We start from the raw sequence: 7,224 nt of genomic DNA on the forward strand, positions 1-7,224 counted from the left end.
GATGGACAGAATGTAGAACAATGTCATACATTCACCCCAGTACAAGGATCTGGGCCTAAATCCATCGTTTTTTTGCACTCCACACCACCCTGGGTTAGACACTGGCTATATGCAAATCAGCTCTGACCCTGTGCCTCATGGGAACAGTCCAGTCCGAACTACCAAGCCATGTCTTTCCCAGACCGGAATCAAGCATCCTAGGACCGGTTTCTGGCGCTCAGCCTTCATCAGCCTGGATAGCTTGACTCCAGTGGTGTTGAGAGCCTGGGACTCACGTCTGAGTATACCCAGCACACTCGGGGTGAAAATTGCAAAAAACACAGTTGATGGACAGAATGTAGAACAATGTCATACATTCACCCCAGTACAAGGATCTGGGCCTAAATCCATTGTTTTTTTGCACCCCACACCACCCCGGAGTTAGACACTGGCTATATGCAAATCAGCTCTGACCCTGTGCCTCATGGGAACAGTCCAGTCCGAACTACCAAGCCATGTCTTTCCCAGACCGGAATCAAGCATCCAAGGACCGGTTTCTGGCTATCAGCCTTCATCAGCCTGGATAGCTTGACTCCAGTGGTGTGGGGGAACCTGGGTCTCACGTCTGAGTATACCCAGCACACTCGGGGTGAAAATTGCAAAAAACACAGTTGATGGACAGAATGTAGAACAATGTCATACATTCACCCCAGTACAAGGATCTGGGCCTAAATCCATCGTTTTTTTGCACTCCACACCACCCTGGGTTAGACACTGGCTATATGCAAATCAGCTCTGACCCTGTGCCTCATGGGAACAGTCCAGACCGAACTACCAAGCCATGTCTTTCCCAGACCGGAATCAAGCATCCACGGACCGGTTTCAGGCTATCAGCCTTCATCAGCCTGGATAGCTTTACTCCAGTGGTGTGGAGAGCCTGGGACTCACGTCTGAGTACACCCAGCACACTCGGGGTGAAAATTGCAAAAAACACAGTTGATGGACAGAATGTAGAACAATGTCATACATTCACCCGAGTACAAGGATCTGGGCCTAAATCCATCGTTGTTTTGCACTCCACACCACCCTGGGTTAGACACTGGCTATATGCAAATCAGCTCTGACCCTGTGCCTCATGGGAACAGTCCAGTCCGAACTACCAAGCCATGTCTTTCCCAGACCGGAATCTAGCATCCAAGGACCGGTTTCAGGCTATCAGCCTTCATCAGCCTGGATAGCTTGACTCCAGTGGTGTGGAGAGGCTGGGACTCACGTCTGAGTATACCCAGCACACTCGGGGTGAAAATTGCAAAAAACACAGTTGATGGACAGAATGTAGAACAATGTCATACATTCACCCGAGTACAAGGATCTGGGCCTAAATTCATCGTTGTTTTGCACTCCACACCACCCTGGGTTAGACACTGGCTATATGCAAATCAGCTCTGACCCTGTGCCTCATGGGAACAGTCCAGTCCGAACTAGTACCAAGCCATGTCTTTCCCAGACCGGAATCAAGCATCCAAGGACCGGTTTCTGGCTATCAGCCTTCATCAGCCTGGATAGCTTGACTCCAGTGGTGTGGAGAGCCTGTGACTCACGTCTGAGTATACCCAGCACACTCGGGGTGAAAATTGCAAAAAACACAGTTAATGGACAGAATGTAGAACAATGTCATACATTCACCCCAGTACAAGGATCTGGGCCTAAATCCATCGTTTTTTTGCACTCCACACCACCCTGGGTTAGACACTGGCTATATACAAATCAGCTCTGACCCTGTGCCTCATGGGAACAGTCCAGTCCGAACTACCAAACCGCGTCTTTCCCAGACCGGAATCAAGCATCCAAGGACCGGTTTCTGGCTATCAGCCTTCATCAGCCTGGATAGCTTGACTCCAGTGGTGTGGAGAGCCTGGAATTCACGTCTGAGTATACCCAGCACACTCGGGTGAAAATTGCAAAAAACACAGTTGATGGACAGAATGTAGAACAATGTCATACATTCACCCCAGTACAAGGATCTGGGCCTAAATCCATCGTTTTTTTGCACTCCACACCACCCTGGGTTAGACACTGGCTATATGCAAATCAGCTCTGACCCTGTGCCTCATGGGAACAGTCCAGTCCGAACTACCAAGCCATGTCTTTCCCAGACCGGAATCAAGCATCCTAGGACCGGTTTCTGGCGCTCAGCCTTCATCAGCCTGGATAGCTTGACTCCAGTGGTGTTGAGAGCCTGGGACTCACGTCTGAGTATACCCAGCACACTCGGGGTGAAAATTGCAAAAAACACAGTTGATGGACAGAATGTAGAACAATGTCATACATTCACCCCAGTACAAGGATCTGGGCCTAAATCCATCGTTTTTTTGCACCCCACACCACCCCGGAGTTAGACACTGGCTATATGCAAATCAGCTCTGACCCTGTGCCTCATGGGAACAGTCCAGTCCGAACTACCAAGCCATGTCTTTCCCAGACCGGAATCAAGCATCCAAGGACCGGTTTCTGGCTATCAGCCTTCATCAGCCTGGATAGCTTGACTCCAGTGGTGTGGGGGAACCTGGGTCTCACGTCTGAGTATACCCAGCACACTCGGGGTGAAAATTGCAAAAAACACAGTTGATTGACAGAATGTAGAACAATGTCATACATTCACCCCAGTACAAGGATCTGGGCCTAAATCCATCGTTTTTTTGCACTCCACACCACCCTGGGTTAGACACTGGCTATATGCAAATCAGCTCTGACCCTGTGCCTCATGGGAACAGTCCAGACCGAACTACCAAGCCATGTCTTTCCCAGACCGGAATCAAGCATCCACGGACCGGTTTCAGGCTATCAGCCTTCATCAGCCTGGATAGCTTGACTCCAGTGGTGTGGAGAGCCTGGGACTCACGTCTGAGTACACCCAGCACACTCGGGGTGAAAATTGCAAAAAACACAGTTGATGTACAGAATGTAGAACAATGTCATACATTCACCTGAGTACAAGGATCTGGGCCTAAATCCATCGTTGTTTTGCACTCCACACCACCCTGGGTTAGACACTGGCTATATGCAAATCAGCTCTGACCCTGTGCCTCATGGGAACAGTCCAGTCCGAACTACCAAGCCATGTCTTTCCCAGACCGGAATCTAGCATCCAAGGACCGGTTTCTGGCTATCAGCCTTCATCAGCCTGGATAGCTTGACTCCAGTGATGTGGAGAGCCTGGGACTCACGTCTGAGTATACCCAGCACACTCGGGTGAAAATTGCAAAAAACACAGTTGATGGACAGAATGTAGAACAATGTCATACATTCACCCCAGTACAAGGATCTGGGCCTAAATCCATCGTTCTTTTGCACTCCACACCACCCTGGGTTAGACACTGGCTATATACAAATCAGCTCTGACCCTGTGCCTCATGGGAACAGTCCAGTCCGAACTAGTACCAAGCCATGTCTTTCCCAGACCGGAATCAAGCATCCAAGGACCGGTTTCTGGCTATCAGCCTTCATCAGCCTGGATAGCTTGACTCCAGTGGTGTGGAGAGCCTGTGACTCAAGTCTGAGTATACCCAGCACACTCGGGGTGAAAATTGCAAAAAACACAGTTGATGGACAGAATGTAGAACAATGTCATACATTCACCCCAATACAAGGATCTGGGCCTAAATCCATCGTATTTTTTGCACTCCACACCACCCTGGGTTAGACACTGGCTATATGCAAATCAGCTCTGACCCTGTGCCTCATGGGAACAGTCCAGTCCGAACTACCAAGCCATGTCTTTCCCAGACCGGAATCAAGCATCCAAGGACCGGTTTCTGGCTATCAGCCTTCATCAGCCTGGATAGCTTGACTCCAGTGGTGTGGAGAGCCTGGGACTCATGTCTGAGTATACCCAGCACACTCGGGGTGAAAACTGCAAAAAACACAGTTGATGGACAGAATGTAGAACAATGTCATACATTCACCCCAGTACAAGGATCTGGGCCTAAATCCATCGTTTTTTTGCACTCCACACCACCCTGGGTTAGACACTGGCTATATGCAAATCAGCTCTGACCCTGTGCCTCATGGGAACAGTCCAGTCCGAACTACCAAGCCATGTCTTTCCCAGACCGGAATCAAGCATCCTAGGACCGGTTTCTGGCGCTCAGCCTTCATCAGCCTGGATAGCTTGACTCCAGTGGTGTTGAGAGCCTGGGACTCACGTCTGAGTATACCCAGCACACTCGGGGTGAAAATTGCAAAAAACACAGTTGATGGACAGAATGTAGAACAATGTCATACATTCACCCCAGTACAAGGATCTGGGCCTAAATCCATTGTTTTTTTGCACCCCACACCACCCCGGAGTTAGACACTGGCTATATGCAAATCAGCTCTGACCCTGTGCCTCATGGGAACAGTCCAGTCCGAACTACCAAGCCATGTCTTTCCCAGACCGGAATCAAGCATCCAAGGACCGGTTTCTGGCTATCAGCCTTCATCAGCCTGGATAGCTTGACTCCAGTGGTGTGGGGGAACCTGGGTCTCACGTCTGAGTATACCCAGCACACTCGAGGTGAAAATTGCAAAAAACACAGTTGATGGACAGAATGTAGAACAATGTCATACATTCACCCCAGTACAAGGATCTGGGCCTAAATCCATCGTTTTTTTGCACTCCACACCACCCTGGGTTAGACACTGGCTATATGCAAATCAGCTCTGACCCTGTGCCTCATGGGAACAGTCCAGACCGAACTACCAAGCCATGTCTTTCCCAGACCGGAATCAAGCATCCACGGACCGGTTTCAGGCTATCAGCCTTCATCAGCCTGGATAGCTTTACTCCAGTGGTGTGGAGAGCCTGGGACTCACGTCTGAGTACACCCAGCACACTCGGGGTGAAAATTGCAAAAAACACAGTTGATGGACAGAATGTAGAACAATGTCATACATTCACCCGAGTACAAGGATCTGGGCCTAAATCCATCGTTGTTTTGCACTCCACACCACCCTGGGTTAGACACTGGCTATATGCAAATCAGCTCTGACCCTGTGCCTCATAGGAACAGTCCAGTCCGAACTACCAAGCCATGTCTTTCCCAGACCGGAATCTAGCATCCAAGGACCGGTTTCAGGCTATCAGCCTTCATCAGCCTGGATAGCTTGACTCCAGTGGTGTGGAGAGGCTGGGACTCACGTCTGAGTATACCCAGCACACTCGGGGTGAAAATTGCAAAAAACACAGTTGATGGACAGAATGTAGAACAATGTCATACATTCACCCGAGTACAAGGATCTGGGCCTAAATTCATCGTTGTTTTGCACTCCACACCACCCTGGGTTAGACACTGGCTATATGCAAATCAGCTCTGACCCTGTGCCTCATGGGAACAGTCCAGTCCGAACTAGTACCAAGCCATGTCTTTCCCAGACCGGAATCAAGCATCCAAGGACCGGTTTCTGGCTATCAGCCTTCATCAGCCTGGATAGCTTGACTCCAGTGGTGTGGAGAGCCTGTGACTCACGTCTGAGTATACCCAGCACACTCGGGGTGAAAATTGCAAAAAACACAGTTAATGGACAGAATGTAGAACAATGTCATACATTCACCCCAGTACAAGGATCTGGGCCTAAATCCATCGTTTTTTTGCACTCCACACCACCCTGGGTTAGACACTGGCTATATACAAATCAGCTCTGACCCTGTGCCTCATGGGAACAGTCCAGTCCGAACTACCAAACCGCGTCTTTCCCAGACCGGAATCAAGCATCCAAGGACCGGTTTCTGGCTATCAGCCTTCATCAGCCTGGATAGCTTGACTCCAGTGGTGTGGAGAGCCTGGAATTCACGTCTGAGTATACCCAGCACACTCGGGTGAAAATTGCAAAAAACACAGTTGATGGACAGAATGTAGAACAATGTCATACATTCACCCCAGTACAAGGATCTGGGCCTAAATCCATCGTTTTTTTGCACTCCACACCACCCTGGGTTAGACACTGGCTATATGCAAATCAGCTCTGACCCTGTGCCTCATGGGAACAGTCCAGTCCGAACTACCAAGCCATGTCTTTCCCAGACCGGAATCAAGCATCCTAGGACCGGTTTCTGGCGCTCAGCCTTCATCAGCCTGGATAGCTTGACTCCAGTGGTGTTGAGAGCCTGGGACTCACGTCTGAGTATACCCAGCACACTCGGGGTGAAAATTGCAAAAAACACAGTTGATGGACAGAATGTAGAACAATGTCATACATTCACCCCAGTACAAGGATCTGGGCCTAAATCCATTGTTTTTTTGCACCCCACACCACCCCGGAGTTAGACACTGGCTATATGCAAATCAGCTCTGACCCTGTGCCTCATGGGAACAGTCCAGTCCGAACTACCAAGCCATGTCTTTCCCAGACCGGAATCAAGCATCCAAGGACCGGTTTCTGGCTATCAGCCTTCATCAGCCTGGATAGCTTGACTCCAGTGGTGTGGGGGAACCTGGGTCTCACGTCTGAGTATACCCAGCACACTCGGGGTGAAAATTGCAAAAAACACAGTTGATGGACAGAATGTAGAACAATGTCATACATTCACCCCAGTACAAGGATCTGGGCCTAAATCCATCGTTTTTTTGCACTCCACACCACCCTGGGTTAGACACTGGCTATATGCAAATCAGCTCTGACCCTGTGCCTCATGGGAACAGTCCAGTCCGAACTACCAAGCCATGTCTTTCCCAGACCGGAATCAAGCATCCTAGGACCGGTTTCTGGCGCTCAGCCTTCATCAGCCTGGATAGCTTGACTCCAGTGGTGTTGAGAGCCTGGGACTCACGTCTGAGTATACCCAGCACACTCGGGGTGAAAATTGCAAAAAACACAGTTGATGGACAGAATGTAGAACAATGTCATACATTCACCCCAGTACAAGGATCTGGGCCTAAATCCATTGTTTTTTTGCACCCCACACCACCCCGGAGTTAGACACTGGCTATATGCAAATCAGCTCTGACCCTGTGCCTCATGGGAACAGTCCAGTCCGAACTACCAAGCCATGTCTTTCCCAGACCGGAATCAAGCATCCAAGGACCGGTTTCTGGCTATCAGCCTTCATCAGCCTGGATAGCTTGACTCCAGTGGTGTGGGGGAACCTGGGTCTCACGTCTGAGTATACCCAGCACACTCGGGGTGAAAATTGCAAAAAACACAGTTGATGGACAGAATGTAGAACAATGTCATACATTCACCCCAGTACAAGGATCTGGGCCT

This window comes from Lissotriton vulgaris, chromosome 2_1 (assembly GCF_964263255.1).
Source record: "Lissotriton vulgaris chromosome 2_1, aLisVul1.2, whole genome shotgun sequence".
NCBI classification, from domain to species: domain Eukaryota; kingdom Metazoa; phylum Chordata; class Amphibia; order Caudata; family Salamandridae; genus Lissotriton; species Lissotriton vulgaris.